A 21,126-nucleotide genomic window follows, 5' to 3' on the forward strand; every position below is an offset into this window, starting at 1 on the left:
TGCTTTTGCGATCTCATGTAAGATTGTCAGTGCTTTTGCGGAAATACTATGCTGCTCCCGTTCGGGCAAAAGTCTCTTTCTGAAAAACTTTTGCGCAAAAGGGCCAGTGTAGACAGCAGAGATTTGTTTTCCGCAAAAAAGCCCCAATCGTGAAAATGGCGATCGAGGCTTTTTTGTGGAAAAGCATGTCTAGATTGGCCACGGACGCTTTTCCGCAAAAAGTGCTTTTGCGGAAAAGCGTCCTGCCAATCTAGACGCACTTTTCTGAAAATGCTTTTAACGGAAAACTTTTCCGTTAAAAGCATTTCCGGAAAATCATGCCAGTGTAGATGTAGCCATTCATTTTTTTTAATAGAAAAGCCCTGCGTGTGCAAAAGAAAATCTGTGAATCCTGAATGTGCCCTGTTGCACTGCTGAATTCCTGAAACTGCAAAACGGCAGCCTGAAGCAATAGTTGGGAGAGAATAAGAACTGCACCCATTTTTGTCAATAGAGTTCTTTGTCTGGAAGGTAATTATGATAAGTTAACATTGTTTGTAGTTAACCATTTCACTGTTAATCATTGTTTATCCATCACTGCTGTGTGGGTGGGTGGAATTGGTAGGGAGTTTTGACTGCCATCAAGAATTCTTAATGCAAGGGTCAACCTTTCAGATTTCAAGTCCTCACTTCTCCTGCCACAATGCAAAAAGAGAGAGGGAGATGAAGCCTCTTTCTAGTGCCAAAACCCCAGACCAACCTCCTGTTCATTTCAGGGCACTAGATAACCCTGACTATACTGAGCTGTAAAAATTGTGTAGCTTTCCCCTTGAGCTTCCACAGTGAAGCTTTGCAATTGCCTCTACTGCACGCTGAAAAGAGAAAATTAGGGGGCAGCATGAGAGCTCAGTGCAGGTTTTAAATTTAAAACCTATCAAACACCTGGCTGGAGGCACTTCACTCGTGCTATTATTTGGGTTTCATGTTTAAGTCAGTTTAAAAAAAAAAAAAAAAAGAGTACTTGCAGCTGCCTCGGAACAGAGTTCAGTGGAAAATTTAGCATGAGGTGCAGCAGCTACACATCAGGGGGCAGACCTATACATTTTAGGTCCAGTGTGTTACAGATCATGTGTGTTACTGAGCACATGCCCAGACCTCTGCTGGGCTCTCACATTGAGTCAGAGCATGCATGGTAACGATAAGTTCACTTGGGATCAGTCTGTTATATCAGGCCTCGTCTATTCAGAAAAGGATTTGCTGATAAAGAAATATGGGCAGACCTAGGCTTTGTCTGAACCAGGGGCAGGGAACCTCAGGCCCAGGGGCAGATATGGCCCCCGATTGCCTGGATCCAGCCCCTGAGGCTCAGGGATTCCCCCTCATTGGGGAGCTCCCACTAGCACTCCAGCCCCCTGGCCATGCACCCACAGGGCTGGAACATACAAAATCTACTAGCCTGGGCTCCCCTTAGGCTCTGATGTGTGAGGGGAATGTGAGGAGTGTTTTTTTCCTTCTCTTGTGTGCAGCTCCTAACTGATTTTTCTGTGGGTCAGTGGCCCCCAGCCCAAAAAACGTTCCGCACCCCTGGGCTACACTAAAGATTCTGCAAGTACAGCAACACTGACAACTCCTCTAGTGGAGGTACAGCTTGTTGCTTGCAAAAGAATACTTTTGCTGGTATAGTTGATGCCAATTCTCTCACTGGAATAAACTATACCTGCAAAATGATATTTTTGCAGGTGTAAGTGTGTTCACACTAGCACAGCTGGGTTGTGTTGGGATGTGATTTTTTTTCACACTCCTAATCAATGCATGTTTGCTGGCAAACCTTTCTGGCATAAACAGGCCTTCTTCATGACTGAGTAACAATGTTATATTGCTTTATACAGGCACTTACATACCTTGTCACAGCTGTGCACGCCAGTTGCCACCATGCTATGTTGCAAACAATGCATGAAAATGACACAATCTTACAGAATGAGGCGACGTTGCACTTATTTACCAGTGGAACATAGTGAAAAAGTGTGACTAGAGCAGGGATGGGCAATAAAAAAAAAAAAAGCGGCTGCTACCGCTATATTTACCTGAATCTCCACAGGTATTGGATGATCGCAGCTCTTGTTGGCTGCAGATCGCCATTTGCAGCCAACTGGAATGGAGGGAAGTGGTGTGGCTTGGGAAACCACTTTCCACTGCTCCCATTGTCCATGCACAGTGATCCGCAGCCAATGAGAGTTGCGATTGCCTGATACCTGAGAATGTGGAGGTAAATATAGAAGTGGGGGCCTGCCAGGGACTAACCCTGCCGACCACATTCAGTCTGCAGGACAGAATTTACCCACCCCTGGACTAGAGGGACAGAAAAGTTGCATGAATGTGTGACTGGTCTGTGCTGCGAGTTGTTATTCTTCCCAAAGGTGTCAAATGTTAAGTAACAAAGGTAACTTTGTAATGTGGTTTTAGAAGAAAAGTTAAGATACAGGATTAAATAATGAAGTCAAACAACAGGAGCTATCGGGGGAAAGGAGAGATGATGTTTTGATTGGAGGAAAAAAGCAAAAAGCCCATAAGCTATGAAATGAAATTTAATCTGTTTTCTTTCTCTCTGTAGGAATGTTGGGTGAAGTGCAATTGCCGTTACTATAATATGGCTTTCTTAGCATGGAGTTTTAAAACTCACCTTTGCTATCAATTTGTGTTTATTTTGTGTCCAACAGCCTTCTTTGCTTCTATGGCAAAGATCTGTCAGCGATTCCATTCTGGAGCACTTTGTTAGGGTTTTATTAATGGAGGCAGGATCCCTATTAATTGCTGAAAGTTTGGGTTATTATGGTTCACCCTGGATTTGTATCAAAAAGGAAAGTAAGCTGGTGTGCCCTGGGGGCTGAGCTTTGGATGCTGCTGGCACCCTGGGCTGCGTGGCCACAGTGCACACAGGCTCCAGCCCTTGTGCTAGCGTAGCCATGCAGTGTGGGGCCTGCTGCTCTGGGGATCCAGTGGCTAGGCAGTGAGGTCCTCAGGGCTGCAGTGTTTGGGCAGCTCAGTCTCTTCCACCCAGGGATCTGGCACCCAGGCAGCGCAGTTACCACACTCCCAGTCCCAAACTCCTCTACAACTCGCTGCCCTGACTCCTGACCCCCGCCACCTATCTCCAGTCCTATGAGGAGAGACGGAGGGATTTGGGTTTGTTTAGTCTGCAGAAGAGAAGAGTGAGGGGGGATTTGATAGCAGCCTTCAACTTCCTGAAGGGAGGTTCCAAAGAGGATGGAGAGAGGCTGTTCTCAGTAGTGACAGATGGCAGAACAAGAAGCAATGGTCTCAAGTTGTGGTGGGAGAGGTCCAGGTTGGATATCACAGTAGTGACGGGTGGCAGAACAAGGAGCAATGGTCTCAAGTTACAATGGGAGAAGTCTAGGTTGGATATTAGGAAAAACTATTTAACTAGGAGGGTGGTGAAGCACTGGAATGGGTTACCTAGGGAGGTGGTGGAATCTCCATTCCTAGAGGTGTTTAAGTCTCGGCTTGACAAAGCTCTGGCTGGGTTGATTTAGTTGGGATTGGTCCTGCCTTGGGGATGGGGATGGACTTGATGACCTCCTGAGGTCTCTTCCAGCCCTAGGATTCTATGCTCTGAGCTTCCCCATGCCCATACACACCCAACCCCTTGTCCTGAGCATTTCACAGTCAAATTTCTTACGGATACTGTCCTATTGCAACTTCACCCTCTCCCCACACACACTGATTGCCTCCAAGGGGGGGTTGTGATGGGACAGTACCTGTACAAAATTTAAACTTACTTTCATCCTTGACTTGTATTCAAATATTTGGAAGGGAGGGATGATGCTCTTTGCTATGATCACTATTTGGGGTCCAGAACAGAGCCTCTCTTAAGACCCAAGTTTACACTGAGGACTTTCCCTACTTTTCCCTGCTTTCAGAGCCTGTTTCTCATAAGGGGTGTGTAGGTCTATACAAACCAGAAAGCAAGTAGGGAGCTTGGAATGGGAGGCATGAGGGAGGCCATCCCCGCAGTTGTTAAAGCCTGTGGTGGACACAGTGTTGAAAAGAAGACAGATATAGGCCACAACTTCTCTCCTCTCCTGTACCAGACATTTAAAATGGTTCCTGTGCAGGGGCTACATGGCTCCTTACCATATAACTCATAACTTGGAAACAGCATATCAATATAAAGAACCTAGACACTGATGGTTCAGGAGGTAGCTGAGTTAGTCTGTACAGGATATACAGGCAGTCCCCGAGTTATGCGGATCCGACTTATGTCGGATCTGCAGTTACAAACAGGGCTTTTCTCGCCCCAGAGGACGGGAGCAGCGGGACACCCAGATGTGCCATGGTCCGCCGCCCCCGTCCTCCGGGGCGAGAAAAGCTGCTCCCCCTCTTCCTGCTCTCACCTTGGAGCAGCGGCTGAATCAGGACGCCTGGGGCAGAGCAGCTGGGTGCTGCTGGGTTGCTCCAGTAGCACCGAGGAGCCGTGCTACTGGAGCAACCCAGCAGCACCCCAGCTGCTCTGCCCCAGGTGTCCCCAAGTCAGCCGCTGCTGAAACTGACCAGCGGCTGACTACAGGAAGTCTGAGGCAGAGTTGCTCTGCCCCAGGTTTCCTGGAATCAGCCGCTGATCAGTTTCAGCAGCAGCTGACTTGGGAACGCCTGGGTTTCTTAAGTTGAATCTGTATGTAAGTCAGAACTGGCATCCAGATTCAGCCGTGGTTGAAACTGATCAGTTTCAGCAGCGGCTGACGCCAGTTACAACTTACATACAGATTCAACTTAAGAACAAACCTACAGTCCTTATCTTGTACGTAACCCGGGGACTGCCTGTAATCTGTACAGGATAAACTAAAAAACAAAAAACAAAAAAAACCCCAACAACCCAAATAGTCTATAAAGTGCTACCAGACTAACAAAACATGTAGATTAGTAATAGAGAGGTAGCCGTGTTAGTTTCTCCTTTTTGTTTTAGCAAGATCAGACTATGTAGCATTTTAAAGACTAACAAGATGGTTTAATAGGTGGTGAGCTTTCACGGGCCAGACCCACTTCCTCAGATCATATCATATCAGATCTGAGGAAGTGGGTCTGGCCGGTGAAAGCTCACCACCTATTAAACCATCTTGTTAGTCTTTAAAATGCTACATAGTTTCTCCTTTTGTTAAAACATGTAGATGGTATCATGAGCTTTCATGGGCACAGCCCACTACTCCGGTGATCTGAAGAAGTGGGCTATGCCCATGCAAGAGTGTGATACCATCTACATGTTTTGTTAGTCTATAAAGTGCTACCAGACTATTTGTTGTTTAAGTTAATCCTTTACACTGATGTAACTATACCCATCCTTGGGAGTTGTACCCCTTCAGTTATCCCTGTGTTGTCACAGCTGTGCATCTTTCTAGTGCTGACAGAACTTTAACATAAAAAAAAAAACCTTTAAAAATTATTGTTTTAAAAAGTTACAGACTACTTCTCTGAGATGCTAGAACTTTAACATGTACTTCCTACCCATCACCCCATGCACAGATCAAGGTTTTATCTCAGGTTACCAAAAACAAACAAGCACATTATTGCAAAGTATTGTGAATTAAGAAATAATAATAAAAATGTCAGTATGTCTCTCCCCCTCCCCCCCCCCCAAAAAAAGTCAAACACAAAAGCATTTCTGTGAAGACTTCCTATATCAACAGTTGTAGCTGGAGCTGATTTTTCAAACTTTTTCAAAGCAGCAGCCACCCATTAAGTCAGATGGCAATGGCTGTGCTATGATATTTTAAATGTGCCATGACCCAAATGAGTTACAATGTAACTGCGCATAAAAGCCATTAATCTAACAAATGGTCGTATCGGATTGCGGTTGAGTTACAGTGGAAAACTGAAATGACAAAAGCCAGTTACATTTTTTTTTAAACTTAAAGCCAGGAAGAGAACAGGGTCTTGTCAACACAAACTGTCCTGGGAGGCTACAGCTTGGCACCAGCTCCAGCTGTGCACAACAGGCTTTTCACCTCAAGCCGACAGCAGTGTGCACAAGACACTAAAGAGGATCTTGGCATCTTTCCTGATCCACTCCTTAAAAGAGAACCCAGTGCTGTGGGAGCTTTGTCAAGGAAATATAGTACGGTCCTAAAGTCCCATTGTGGGATTAAGACAGTTAAAAAAAAGTCAGCAGGCGCTTGATTCAGAGTTAAAGCTAAATTACTTTCTCTCACTTTTGCTAGCAACAATGAACAAAGGTAAATAGACAGACAAATCAACCAAAGCCCTGTGAAGTTATATCGCCCTCCCCCACTCAGCTTATATATCCAGCAGTTATAGTGGTAAAATAGTGCTTTATTCTGGTAGAGCTCGTCCCATACAGGGGAGGAAATAAGTTATACCACCGGAAGGCATCTTTATATTGATATAACTATGTCCAACTAGGAGTTACAGAGATGCAGCTATTTTGGTTGGGGGAAAAAAAAAAAGAATAGAAACAAACTCATAAGTATATTGCTACAAAATCTGTGTGTAGGCCAGTCCTAACTCCTACCAAGTGTCCCTTTAATTCCACTGAGTGCTTGGGTTTCTCTGTACATTTTCTTTTAAATAATCTAGTAACAAACTATCACTTCACATTTAGGCTGTGTCTAGACTACAAAGATAAATAGGAAAAAAGTGCAATTTGCAGTATATAAATTGTGTATCTTTTTCTGAGTTACTTCTGAAAGAGGCTTTTCTGCATTTGGCCCATCTACACAGGGTCAACTTTCAGATAAAAAACCCACTCTCTTTTGGAACATCCTTTCTTCCTCATAGAACAAGGTTTACAGGGATGTCGACAAAAAACGTCTGCTTTTCCGACATTTTTTCGGAAAAGCGGACTCATTCCTTGGATGTGGCAGAGCATTTCCAGGATACCAGAGGTGTCCCGGAAAAGCTCTGTAGTCTAAATGTACATGTACTCCCTTCATATGCATCCAGTATTTTTTCTGTGAAAACTAATCTAACGACTGAGTGTGCCACACATATATGTACATGCTCTGCCTTTTTTTTTTTAAACATACAGTTTTGGAGATCTTCAAATTTTACTTCCTGCAGTACATGGATGAGAAATTACTAAAACTGAAAAGTTAAAATTCTAATATGTTAAAAAATTAAGGTTAAAATAAGGAGGAGAAATTTGGAGGCAAGAAGAATTGAAAGACTAATGGTTATGGATGAAATAGGCAAAGTGATTCTATTAGAATGTGCACATTCAAAACTACATTCCTTTGCTACACCTCAGCTTAAAAAAAAAAAAAGGAGGGGGGGGGGGAGGTTTCCGACAAATGGCCCCGTCTACCCATGGCTTTTTAATCGGAAAAACCTCTTCCACAAAAAGAATTGGAAGAGGATATGCAAATATGAGCGCTATTTGCATATCCTCTTCCATAAAAAACAGCAGTGTAGCCGTAGCCTGAGAGGGCATGTGGAAACCCTGGCCATGCTGGAGAAGCATGCCCAGCAGCATAGCTGGCAGCTCACTGGGCACCTACCAGCGCAGGCGCAGCACTGCCCAAATGTCAAGCAGACCCTGTTTGTGCAGGTGCAGCTTGTGCATGTGCCCGGAATTGCTGCTGGTGGGCCTGTGTCTGTACTATATTTGATGAAATTATTGCCAATGATGGCTATGCTATGTACTGCAACTGGTAAGTCTGGATAGATTATAGGAGGTAATTCTAAGAGAATAGAGAGAAGCAACTGTCCAGATCTAACTATATATTTTAGAAATGGGCATCTGTCTGTGTGTCTGTCTGTGAGTCTGTTTGTTCAAAAACTCCTCCTAATGATAAGAGCTAGGACCACCACATTTGGTAAGCAGTTTCCCCTTATCATAACTTAAAGCAAGCTCAGGTTTTGGTTGTGCCAGGGATGTGCCTGAAATTCAGTTATTTCTTATGAAATGGAAAGGTAGGGGCCTGGTAGGAGGGAGCTATATTGGGAATAACCACAGAAGACCAGCCTTACCAGTGGACAAGGCCGCTTGTAGTTTGATGCAATTTAGTATGTCAAATTAAAAACTATGGGGCACCTTAGAGTTAATGTGACCCCAGATGATGGCTACATAACTGCCTTTTCTGCACTGGGGCTTTACCTCCAGTTAGAAGTGTGTTCTGAAGTCACGTGGCTGTGATAGTATAAGGGGGCGGGGGAATGACATAGGCCCAGATCAGCAAATCATATAATACTTTCTGAATCATAATTTGTGTTTTCCATTAAGAAATCTGTAGAGAATTCCTTTTTTGGTGCCAACAATTAGAATTGTTATACAGAACTATCATTTATAATAGTCCTCCCAAGTTCACTTCATTGTAAAGGTTGGAATCCAAGGATAAAGGATATGTCATGTACATTGAGTAGGAACTGATGATATTCCACTTCAGATTCAATGAAGAGAACTCACTTACACAGCTTAAGTGGTTGTCCTACCTTTCATATTTGCAACTAAAACTGAAATATTACATCTTTTGCGCATTAGTCTTCCCAGTGAACTATTTCTTTAGTATTATCTTGCAATGTTTGTGAGAGAGCTATTTATAAAACATTCACTCCACTTCAGCAAAAATCTTATGAAATTAAATAGAGATGAAACCAGTGGCGCTATACAGCAGTTACTCTAAAAAAAAGAAAAAAAGAAAAAAAAGCCTACATAAAATTGAGAAGGAAGGATACGTATTTGCCATACATTTCAAGAATCAAAACATCCTGTAGCATAAGTCTCCCTTGAGTTCTATGAGACTCTTCAAAGAGCTGATAAAAAACAAAGAGACTATAAATATTCTACAGGACTTTTCCTATGTGGGAAAAAATTCCGAAGATAAATTAAAAAAATAAATCCTTGATTACAGCCTAGAGACAATATAACAAGTAGCCCAGTAGCACCTTAGAGACCAACAAAAATATATATAGAATCATGAACTTTCGTGGGCAAAAACCAACTTCCTCAGACATGAAGACCTTGAGTCAAAATACAACTTTTCTATTCCACTTTCATTACATTGTTTATACAGTATTCTGTTTTATGGAAACAGCCACATATGGCAGCCAACAGAACATTTAGAACTCATGGAATCTCCTCTTTATATGGAAGGAAGAATGAAATAAGCATTTCTTTTAATGATGAACTCGCATATCTTTGGGTTTTATTAAAAAAAAAAGGATGAGTCCTTGGAATGTAACTGGGCAGTCAGTAGCACAGGGAGTTTTTAAAAGGTGTGAATAGCTGTTAATACTGAACATTCACAAGATAAAGGAATCTGAGCTTTTCCAGTCCTCTTTATCATTCAGTCTGTGAACCCTAAATATCTGGCAGAAGTCAAATTCTTTAACTGCAGGTCATCCAATTTAATAGCATTGGCAGCACAATAAATGTTGGATAGGAAGCCAACTCATTTTATTGCAAGTCACATAATATTTGGTGTTTTTCTTAAAGCCCTAGCTGCTGGAATCAAACAATTGGAGAATCTCTGCTTTCATTAAAAAGGAAATAAAAGTAAGCTTCTAGCCTTCAGATACAGGGGGAAAAAAAAATCTTGAAAACATTGAGGCACATACACTAGAACACAAAATCTGGCTTAAAAATGTCATGATACTTTGGGGTCTTACTCATGACTTTTTCATGCCTGGGACTGGCACTAGTGCATACTATTTGAAATTATAGCAATAGTGCCTCTTTAAGAATAGTTACTAAACTGATTCATCTTTCAGGTTTACCCAAGACTTAAAAGATGTTACCTTTCCTGTTAAAGCTTGTTTGCAACCTACAGCCTTAGATCCTGTTTATGTTAAGGAAGGGGATGGAAGATTATGCATCTACAACGTTATTCTCTTAGGTAAATTTACTTACCACAACAGACTTGAAACATTTGTGGGATACATACAATACAAAGTCTCATAAATTCATTTGCATAGGGAACAATTATTCTAGAGCCAGTTTCCATGGGGAATAGTACCACAGTCTCTGTTAAGAAGTGCAGATTTCAGATTTTAAAGGCAATCCCATGAAACAGGAAAAAACAAAAAACAAAACCTTCACCATTTTCATTAGTTACCTTCCTTTTCCATTCCTCAAAGTCACAGTATCACCCAGTTAAATGTTTTGGACATACACAAAAACTGCCTAGGCTACAGGTTCCTCCATTTGTACAGCAGGGCCTATTTTTTAACCTCTTGCCTGGGGTTTTGAAAAAAATAAACCATTACACCTGTAAGTCGTATCCTCTCAAGTGCCATATATTTGTGTGCCTATCCGCATTTGACAGCTATAAATGGGAATCCCTTTCACCTGCACTGAAATACATGGAATTAGATCAATAGTATGACATACATGTTAGTAAAGAATTAAAAGAAACGTCCCTTGAACAAAAGGTTACTTGAGTTTCAGACACCTATATCTTAATATCAAAACAGATGGGAACCAGGGCAGTCCTTCAGTTCTATGATTTTCTCATGTCATTGCCCTACCACACATTGAAGTCAGAGCAGGAAAAAAACCTAAGTCCACAAAATTGTTTTTAGTAAAATAATCCATATCCACATGAGAAAAACTTTACTAGAATGTGACTACAGTAGTATAATTTGGCAATGATATAAGGAAGGCCTTTAGTTAAAGCTATAGGTAAAGGAAGAAGTACCAAGACATATTCTTGTTTAATTAATTAATAATTATTGTTATTAAACATGAAATTAGTGCCTTGAAGAAATTGTAAAGAACACTATGGAGAAAACCATATTAGACTCATTTGCTTATGCTTTTCCAGCATGAAGAAAAATTCTATGGAATAATGCAACGCAAAATATTTTCAAGATGCAGGAAATACATTTAATTTCCTCCCTACTCCCCCTAATTTAAAATGGGGGTATTTGATTTAACGTGCCAAGAGAGGAAGCATTCATCGCAATCTCAGTAGCTGGAATTGAGACAAAAAACTTTTATAAAGTTTCAGTTGGTCCAAGGCAAATACTGTCAAATGTTTACTCATTGGAATTGCCTTGTCCAGTGATCATGCCTTTGCTGTGGAGTCCTGTGCAAGGGCATCCTAGTAAATGAGTTTATTGGCAGGGAGGTTTGCAGGAACATTCAATTTTCCTTGGCTATGGGAGAACAATCACAGAAAGTTCACCTTCTAAGAGCATTCACTTTAGAAATGTGACTTTAAAAAGAGACTAACAGGGGACAGAAATACATAGAGTGGCTTAAATGGCCCATGCCAATATTGGTTACAGACCAAGATTTATTTACTTAATATCTTTAATAAGTACTTGAGAGCACCTAAATAGTAAAACAAAGTAGTGTTAATTTTCAAATTAGTTATTCATTTTGATTTATGCACCCAGTACTCTTCTCGCTGTTCATATGGGAGAAAGACTGGTACAGTTTTCCTAATTACACATAAAGCATTAACTTGCTGTCTGTGAGGCCAATAAAATGTACACAAGATTGCAGATCTGAAAAGCCATTTGTTTCATTAATGGTCTTCAGGGAACAGTCAAAATATCTCAGAGGTGGTTGTGTCTTAGTAGCAGCTAAATTCATCATGTGCTTTCGGTCTCTTTATTTATGCTCCTAATTTGAATCTAGAGAAATACATTTATACAGTATAAGAATTAAAGACCCTCAGTAAGAAAGAAATCTCTTACCCGTCCCCAATTCCAGCTAAGATGATCTCAGTGTTTCTAGCCTAATTGAAATGTCCTTGCTCATTACCCTCTTGTTCAGAAGAAAAATACTGTAAAAATAAGTGCAGTATTCCACTAACAACTTATCAGGCACCTTCATTTACTGGCTAAAACCATCCTCCACAGAGAAAACTGGAAGCAACTTTGTTTTTGTCTGGTAGAAACAAGCATGGAGAAGTTTAGGGTTACTACATTTTCCTTGTAGCAGGTCAATCAATAAATAATTGAAAGTCAATTAGCACCTGTTCACGCCTCCTCCCCATACACTGATATCCCCACTAGGGCTCACCTAAGAAGAAAACATAGGTGACAACAGAAGTGTGTTCTGTGCTACCAATGCATACTACCCCAATTCTCCATTCTCCGCTAGTTCTGCAGTGATTTTTATAGATTGATGATGTTAAGCATCAGTGAAGTTATTTGTTATTTACACCTGTGTAAAAAGAATGATCTTTTAGAAGGAACAGCAGACAAAACCCCTCAGGTAAGTGGCTCATCTACTACTGTATAGGATGATGTTGCAGGAGTGGAAGCCCAAGAATATAAGAGAAACAAGGTGGGTGAGGTAATATATTTTATTGGACCAACTTCTGTTGGTGAGAGACAAGCTATTGAACCTGCACAGAGCTCTTCTTTATAGAGGTCTATGTGAACTCAGAAGCTTGTCTCTCTCACCAACAGAAGTTGGTCCAATAAAATATATTATCTCACCTGCTGTTAAATTACCCACTCATATCGCACTGGTACATGGCTACGCAGGGGCAAAGCAGTGGACAATCAGGGCTGAAGTTCTTGCTTCCACTAGAGCAATTTTTGCAAAGTTTCATAGTTATTAATGATGGTTCAGTTCCACTAGTTTTAGCAATGGTGGGAATGCTCTTGTTGATAGAACACAGATAATGCTAATATTTCAAATATTGTGTTATTTAACCATGTTTGGAACAACTCTAAGTGAATGTTTGCAAAATTTCCCTACTGCAATGTGGTCTTCAGAAAAATCAAGCAACTCTTTTCTTGTGTGCAAAATTATGTAAGCATTATGTAAAATGACTTGCAAGCTAACTTTTGAAAGCATAGCCTTTCAAATATAGATATAAATTGTTGTTTACTAAAATTTAGCTGTAGGCATTAATATGCATCTTGGGACTTCTCTTTGGTCCCCCTGTTTAAATATGAAACAAAAAGAAATATAGAGGGTACAAACCTTGTTTCTTTTAGAATGTAGCAGAGGAAACATTTCAAGTGGTAGGGAGCTGTGTAGTACTTCTTTGCATAGTTTTTTTCCCTTCTTCTTTTAGTCTCTTGGTGTTAAATTGAACTGGCAACATTACAGGCCATTTTAAATCAATGCTTTCAGAACTGCAAGAAGTGGGAAGCTGCCAGTGAAGAGTCAATGAGGAGGCAGTGATAGCAGTTATCAGCTCCTCCACATAAATTTCCTGAGCATTAGAACAGGGCAAACCTTCCAAGTTTGATTAAAAAGGGATTAAAAAATTTTTTTTGTATGAGAACCAATCTGCATGGGCTTGTAAACCATAAAGTTTGAAGCTTGTGGTATTTAAATGAACCCAGTTTTCCAATAGGCAAATCTTATTGCAAACCTTTAGGCACGACCTGGGTTTGACAAATTCATACAGTTTTGCCTGGTTTTGCTCCATTTAATTAGTTTGCAAAAACCAGAAGGGTCTGTAGCTCATATGCTAGACCCAAAATCTGATCCAAGGGAAACAGATGTATTCCTATTTGTAGAGTGCTTGGTAGGGGCTTTACATGGAGTTATGAAGACAAGTGGGTTGTTTTTCCTTTCACTGATGTTAGCATGATGGAATTACTGCTGAGATGAGGAAAAGGCCTCTTGGGTTAGATCCTTGGCTGGTATAAATTGATATATTTCATTTGACATTAATGTCAATATTCTGATGTACCCCAGTTCAGCATCTGCTTCACAGCTTTCAATTACATATTCAAAAAATAAACAAGGTTTTCGGATGGCATGAATTGCCACTATTCTGCTGAGGTCAATGGTGCAATGTAAGTTTACACGAGGGGTGCAGGGCTTAACTTCAAATAAACTACAGAAATTGAGCTACGTCAATTGAGTAGCTCATTTTGAAATAACTTATTTCAAAATTGGGAGCATCTTCAAAATAGAGCATTCTTCCTCTGACTTCCCTTACTCCTTGGCTATGTCTATACTGGCATCCCTTCCGGAAAAGGGATGCAGATTAGACACATCGGAATAGCAAAATCCGTGGGGGATTTAAATATCCCCCGCGGTATTTGCATTAACATGGCTGCCGCTTTTTTCCGGCTTGGGGATAAGCTGGAGAAAAGCGCCAGTCTAGACGTGATTCTCTGGAAAATAAGCCCTTTTCCGGAGGATCTCTTTCAAGTAGGAATAAGAGATCCTCCGGAAAAGGGCTTATTTTCCGGAGAATCACGTCTAGACTGGCGCTTTTCTCCGGCTTATCCCCAAGCCGGAAAAAAGCAGCAGCCATGTTAATGCAAATACCGCGGGGGATATTTAAATCCCCCGCGGATTTTGCTATTCCGATGTGTCTAATCTGCATCCCTTTTCCAGAAAAAGGGTGCAGTGTAGACACAGCCCCTGTTTAATGATGGTTACAGGAGTCTGAGTAAGAAGTCCTTTATTTTGAAATAACTCCCTGCTGTGTATCTGTACCCTCCATGAGGATTTAACCCAATATTTTTTTGTAGGATCCTTGTCTGCAGCATAGACAAAGACTATGTCTACATAGCAGCATTATTTTGGAATAACTGACCTTATTCCAAAATAACATAGTCTGCGTCTACACAGCAAGCAGTTATTTCAGCATAATATCAAAATAATGGTGAGATGGAGGACTTCTTACTCTGACTATTGCAACCCTCATTTCAAGAGGGGTAAGAGAAGTTGAAGGAAGAGTGCTCTCTCTCGGACTTCCTACTGTGTAGACAGCGCCAAAAGCTGAAATAAGCTATTTTGACTTAAACTATGCAATTGACATAGCTCAAGTTGCATAGCTTATTTTGGCTGTGTAGACTTGCTCAGAGTGTAGTGGATGAGTCAGGGACATGGGAACGACACAGCGATTTTGCAAATTGATGCCTTATTTTGGGTCAGGTTTTTTTTGCAATTGCCAAGGGCTGTGTCTAGACTGCATCCCTTTTCCGTAAAAGGGATGCAAATTAGACACATCGCAATTGCAAATGAAGCAGGGATTTAAATCCCCTCCTGCTTCATTTGCATAAACATGGCTGCCGCTTTTTTCCGGCTCAGAGCTTCGCCGGAAAAAGCGCCAGTCTAGACGGGGATCTTTTGGAAAATAAAGCTTTTTCCGAAAGATCCCTTATTTCTTTTTTTAAAAGCGGCAGCCATGTTTATGCAAATGAAGCAGGGGGGATTTAAATCCCCGCTTCATTTGCAATTGTGATGTGTCTAATTTGCATCCCTTTTACGGAAAAGGGATGCAGTCTAGAAACAGCCAAGGTGTAAATCTGGACATAACCTCAAACATCTGAACTCCTGAGAACTAGAAAGGCCTATTTAATATGGGAGCATGGGTGGTGTGTCCAATAGGCAAAGAAGGCTGTCCAGCATGGCCCCACCCATGCACCTTATGGAATCCCCTCTTACTTGCCCTTCCCCCTTTATCCCAGGCAGGCAGCTACTCAGGGAAGAGTGCAAGGACTTCGGCTAGGTGACTCAGACTTGAGGTGGCTGGGACAGTGTCCAGTGCTTGAGGACTCCAGCACCTGGGGCCATTCCACTCAGAGTTTGGGTGGGGAGGGGCTGGAGGCTCTGGGGTTACTCCCCACCCTGTGTTTGCAAGGTCTGGGGGCACTGAATTTCAGAAGGCTGTGAGCTGCCTGCCCTGTGATCAGGCCCAGGAATGAGGGGTGGGCTGTGTGCTATACATCCTGTGCTCCACAGCTGGGGCAGAATTGAAAGGACTGACACCCATAGAAAGGGGAAGCTCAGGTGGGGAAAAGGAGATAGGTCTTTGGGTGGAGGGAGGGAGCCAACTGGGACTAGCCTCTCTCCTCCAGGAAAAGGGCATGCTGAAAGGGCATGTCCATTTTATTCAGATTATTTACAGTCAATTAACTATAGACATAGTTAAAACCAAATGGGGCTACAGAAGAGAATTTCCAGGTATTGCTGGTCTCCAGCAGGAGTCAGTGTTGAGCCTTATTTTTGTTTTCAGTTCTCTTAGGCTACATCAATATTACTGCCTGATTGATGCTCTCAGATCAATCCACCAGGGGTTGATTTAGCGGGTCTAGAGACGATCTTCCAAATCAACTTCAGATTTCTCTCTGGTCATCCCCGTTACTCTACCTCAGACGAGAGGAATAAAGGAAGTTGACTAGAGAGTTTATCCTTTTGACCCCCATAGTGTAGATTGTGCGGTAACTCGACTTAAGTTGTTCATGTAGCTGGAGTTGCATAGCTTAAATCAACTTTCTGCTGTAGTGTAGATGTGATAAGTGAGACTATATGAAGGCTGCTGCTTTAGATTGTATTGTTTGCTGATGACTTAGTGATATATGGCGAAGATTGCGAGACCCTGCACAGCAGCTTTGAACAGCAGCAGGACTTAATATAAAGTTGGTAAGACTGAGGCTATGATAACTGTGAGAGGAGGACCAATCATAAAGGATATTGCAGGTGGAGAACTTAAAAGTGTGAAAGAATTTTAATACCTAGGATGAATAGTTACTGACAACGGTGATCTCCTAAATGATGCTTGGCATTATACCAAAGCTGCTTGGAGGGAATTGACCCCAGTTTTTTGTGATAAAATGATGACTATAAAATTAAAGGCACAGTGTATACAACTGTCATTTGAGCCATTGTAGTGCATAGGATAGAAATTTGGCCAGTAACAAGAGAGCAGTGTGCTTTTCCCCAGGGAAATGAAGCTGTTGAGATGGTGGAATAGTTAGACAGTTTGTGGCAGGAAATGAAATGAGGTTGTGAGAAGCTTCATGGAGGTTGCTGCAGTTGAAGACCAGTTGAGAGAAGCTAAGCTACATTGCTTTGGACCTGTCCAAGAGAGACCTGAGAATTACGTTTGGTAAAATGGCCCTTGAAATGATTGTGGATGGAAGATGACAAATGATGAGGTCAGATATTTGTTACTTGAACTGGATATCGGTGGATGTTAGAGAGATCAACTTGCATGATGTACCCATGAGTTTTTTGGATGAAAGCTATAGAAGTCACTAACCTTGAATAAGGAAGGAGAAAGAAAGAAGAGCATAAATCTGGAGTAGATTTACTCAGAATTTGTTTCAATGCAACTGGAAAGACATATGAACCCCTCAGGGACAGTCTGAAAAATATTTAGTAAAAGATGCTGGGTTTTATAGAGAAAAAGGCAGAATTCAGGGGACAGTGAATGTGACAGGTGCCTAAGATGTAGCTTGTGGCAACCAGGTAAGGCTTGGAATATATTCACTAAGGACTGGATTTTGACTTGGACGTTCACATAGGAGAGTGAGAACCCAGATCTTGGGTCACAGAACAGAGGTGCAAGTTGGCACTGTGTAGATACCAGTCTTCTCCAGAGAAGTTGGGTTAGAAGGAGGGAATGAGCAGAACCTAGGCTTTGGCTTTCTGTCCCATGCACTAGGCATTGCAAATTACTATCCACCTGAACCAACAGAGAAGCATGGAAAGAGTTGTCCCTCAGAGAGATGATCTGACTGGCAGCTTAGATGCTATTCTGTATTGTGGGTGGTATTTTATGAGCCTTTATTACTGTAATATCTGAGCATTTCACAATTTCTAATTAACATCCATATAATAATCTATGAGATAGGAAAGTGCTACTTTCCCCATTTTACATGTGGGAAACTAAGGCATAGCAACATTAATGACCGACATCTGTGGTAGAAGAGGAAACTGAATCTGTCTCCTCAGCCCCAGATTAGTGCTCTAGTGACTTCTGTCCCATTCTTCCTTATTCAGAGCCACACCTAAAGGCTCAGTCTAGCTCTTAGCTGTGATAAAAACCAAAGTCACTCCTCATAAGTTTTAGAATTTGCTCATGCCTGGCCTACAAAGACATAAACCTTCTTTATTGCTGCAAATATTTTTTTTCTTCAGTTTACATGGTGGGAGCCTATGGGTTTGGAGCAAACTATCTTTAGTTCTGATTACCCTGCTGCCTGTTTGTGGAATAAAGTGGAAACACTTTATTTTCCTTGTATTCATTTTTAACTTCTTGAAATATTCTGACCAGCTCTAAGCATGAGGCCATTCTATCATCATAAAAACACCCAACTTTAGACATATACCAGGACACAATTATCTATAAATCTGTAACAATGTTATGAAAATTGCCCTGAAGGTTTGACTTTTTAAAACTTCCATTCCAATTCTAAATGATGAATGCTGGACCTATTGGGAGGGACAATTCATTTCAACTAATTAAACACTTAGTAATTGGATTTTTTTTAACATTACATTCTTCTAGATTAATTATTTTAAAGATATTGTTGATTCTGTCTGTATTACAAGCCAGAAATCACTAGCACTTTGCACAAGGCTTCCTTATTCTTCCATGCAATTCATTGTCTTGTCTGATGAGCTGCATTGTCTCCACCTGTAATTACCTTTCATAATTACCACTGCCCCCACTTGTCATGTTTGCTCGATGGAGCGAAAGATGATTATATGTAATGGTTTGAACACCTTTGGTACTTACTGTTGACACTGATACAAAGCTCAACTGTTTAAACGTATGCTTGTAATGAGACATTTTCTCTTTGGTGAACTACTAGGAGAATGGGAATCCAGTAGGTTTATGCCAGAGATGATACTTCATTTTCTGCTCTGTATTTGTTTTGATGGTGTCCAACACTTGCTAATTGCTTCATGAATCATCTACAGAGGAAAACATTGACCATTTCAGAGTGAATTACCCTATCAACACGAATGTCAATATATTGCACGTTATGAATGGTCATAACATTAAAATTCAATTTTAACCACCTTTACCCCTCCCTGATAATTTTTGATCCTCCTTTCTTTTGTCCTCCTCCTCCAAATTACAAACTAGAACGATACATTTAAAAAATCCACAACCTCACAGGAACACATTGTTTTTCCTTCCTTTAAAATGCAGTTGTGATTTGATGTTAATCCAGGTGTGGTGACCTCTGGTACTGACAGCCTCTTGGATGTGTTAATGCTGCTAGTGCTCATGCTGCTTTGTCGTACATTTCCTTCTTCTCTTTGCCTGTAGTTTGAGGACAGGTATGTACAGCAAATAAAGAAGGACTACATAACTAACATGGAGCTCTGGGAGTCTTAGAACTATGGTGAATCTTTTCCTGTGAAACCACAATCCAGGCAAAAATCACTAATTTTTTTTCTTTACAACTCCAAATCCAGTTTTATTATCTTGAAACGTTCATTTGAGAAAACCACTTCCTTGTCACATGGACACTGGGAATGGCCTTTGTCTGCCACTTCTTTCATCTGCACATTGAGTTACCGTATTTACCTGAGCACTTGCGGACACATTTATTAGGTCATGGAATTGTCAACTATATTTAAATCTAATAAACAAGAAATGAAATGAGAACTTTCACAAGACACTGAAATGAGAACTTTCACAAAAATAGCAGAAAGCTTAGTATCTGGATATACTCCCATTAGGAGAGGATCAGGTTCATTACTGAGAAATAGATATTGCTTGTTCTTAAGTATAGATTAGAACTTTTAATTTTCCCTGTTGCTCTCTATTTTTATAAGATTGTGATCCATAAATTGGCCAAAGTACAAATATTGCCCTTGGGGAATCTTGCTGATCTATGATGAGACTTACAGGCAACATTACACAGGAAAGAAAATTACAACCTAGTTTTAAAAAATTGTTGGGCCAAATTTGTCATTGGGGCCAGTAAAGTTATGCCAGGGATATATTTGTCTTGTGAATTGAACCCTTTTTGTGCCTTATTTTCTGTGTGTGACTTGATATGCTTCTGAGTGGAGCTGTGGGTGCATATTCACTAGGAAAAAAGGTGTGTTCTCACTGCATGGTACCTGACACATTGTAAAATTCTAGTGAAGCCTAGACAGTTTTCAGCTTTCACATGAGGGCAGACAGAGGTAAAGACTATGGGGAATCTATGATTTATCTCCCCCCATTCCCATGACTTTCAACCATTCCAGATTACTGTACCTCTTTGGAAGTCAATTTGTCTTGTATGCCCCCAAGTTTTCATCCTGCTTAAAATCGTCTTGCTTACATAATCAGATAGAAAACACAAAAGTGTCACCGCATCCTATTACTGAAAACTGCTTACTTTCTCCTTTTTGACATGCATCGGTAAGAAAGTGGCTGGCTGGGAGTGGGGCTGTGATCCAGCCTCCTTACCACTGTCCTCCCCTGTCCTCCCTCAGCCCAGAGCTGAGGCCAGGAGCAAAGACCCATGCATGAGAAGCCAACAGCTGGGACCCCAGTATGAGGGGCTGTCAGGAAAACTCTGGCCACATGGAATCAGTGGCAGCTGGGATTTTGGCATGTGTAGGTGATGCTAGTTGGGATCCTAGGCACTGGGCCAGGAGCCCTGCAGCAGCCCCTTGCATTCTTCCCTTCCCATGCCTATGGATGCTGTCCCCACAGCTCATACTTGGCCAGGAACAAGAGGAGTGCAGGGCAGGGTCACCAATCAGGGCTACCCAAGCCTGCCCACCCCATACACCCACCCTATGTACATCTACCCCAACATCCTGCATGGATTCCTGCACCCCTCTCCCCTGCCCTGAGGCCCCTCCCCACCTTTTACCTCCTCCCCCCACACTTTATCCCACACTTAAAAAAGTTTCTTACAAGTACTGTCGTATAGCAACACTCTCCCTGAACCTCTGCCCTGAGCCCCTCCAAGAAGGAGAGGGGGGAGTTGCCATATGGCAGTACCTGTAAGAAATTTAAGTTACTTTCACCCCTTGCTTTGCTAGGATTTTCTCATGTTAGTTATCATTAGTTCCTAATGGAGACAAGATTTGTGAGGTAAGATTTGTGAGGTATCTGGCACTACTGGGAAGTGGTTGTTTCCTGGTGTAAGCCTTTCCTCTTGGCTTCCTGGCACCTATAATGACTCACTTCAATCCTTACAAAAAGCTATAATTTTCCTTTTCTCTCTGAATTCCTCAGTGACCCCATTTCACCACTGCATGAAGTTCAAGCTTATTGTCCTTGCATTTTAGGCTCCACAAAACCTGACTCCTCTTTTCTTACCTTTTCTTGACTCTTGCTTAAAACAATTCATAGCACATCTAACTGAAAAATGTGCGGGACCTATCAAAAAACAGTGGATAGTTCTGAATTGATATCAAGATTTGAATAATAGAGAGTTCTTAGCTCAGTATTACCCCAGCACCTTAAAGAAAAAATAGAATAGCTTGTATATTAGCATACG

At 41.4% G+C, this 21,126-nt stretch overlaps 2 protein-coding genes across 3 annotated transcripts in view; one reads left to right on the forward strand and one right to left on the reverse strand.

Moving 5' to 3' along the window:
* The window catches only part of LOC102449702 (cryptic protein-like), a 31,394-nt gene extending 21,210 nt beyond the window's left edge, over window positions 1–10,184 (reverse strand). The window contains exon 1 of the mRNA XM_075931854.1: window positions 10,062–10,184. The gene's annotated coding sequence lies outside the window, so the exon portion shown is untranslated. The remainder of the gene's footprint in view (window positions 1–10,061) is intronic.
* Window positions 1–21,126, forward strand: part of LRRC2 (leucine rich repeat containing 2) — a 361,338-nt gene that overhangs the window by 228,676 nt on the left and 111,536 nt on the right. The window contains exon 1 of one of the 2 annotated variants that reach the window (XM_075931850.1): window positions 12,157–12,172. The exons of the other annotated variant lie outside the window; for it this stretch is intronic. The gene's annotated coding sequence lies outside the window, so the exon portion shown is untranslated. Of the gene's footprint in view, window positions 1–12,156; window positions 12,173–21,126 lie in introns of those variants that run through there. 2 annotated transcript variants of the gene reach the window in all.

Source organism: Pelodiscus sinensis, chromosome 6 (assembly GCF_049634645.1).
Source record: "Pelodiscus sinensis isolate JC-2024 chromosome 6, ASM4963464v1, whole genome shotgun sequence".
Classification (NCBI taxonomy): Eukaryota; Metazoa; Chordata; order Testudines; family Trionychidae; genus Pelodiscus; species Pelodiscus sinensis.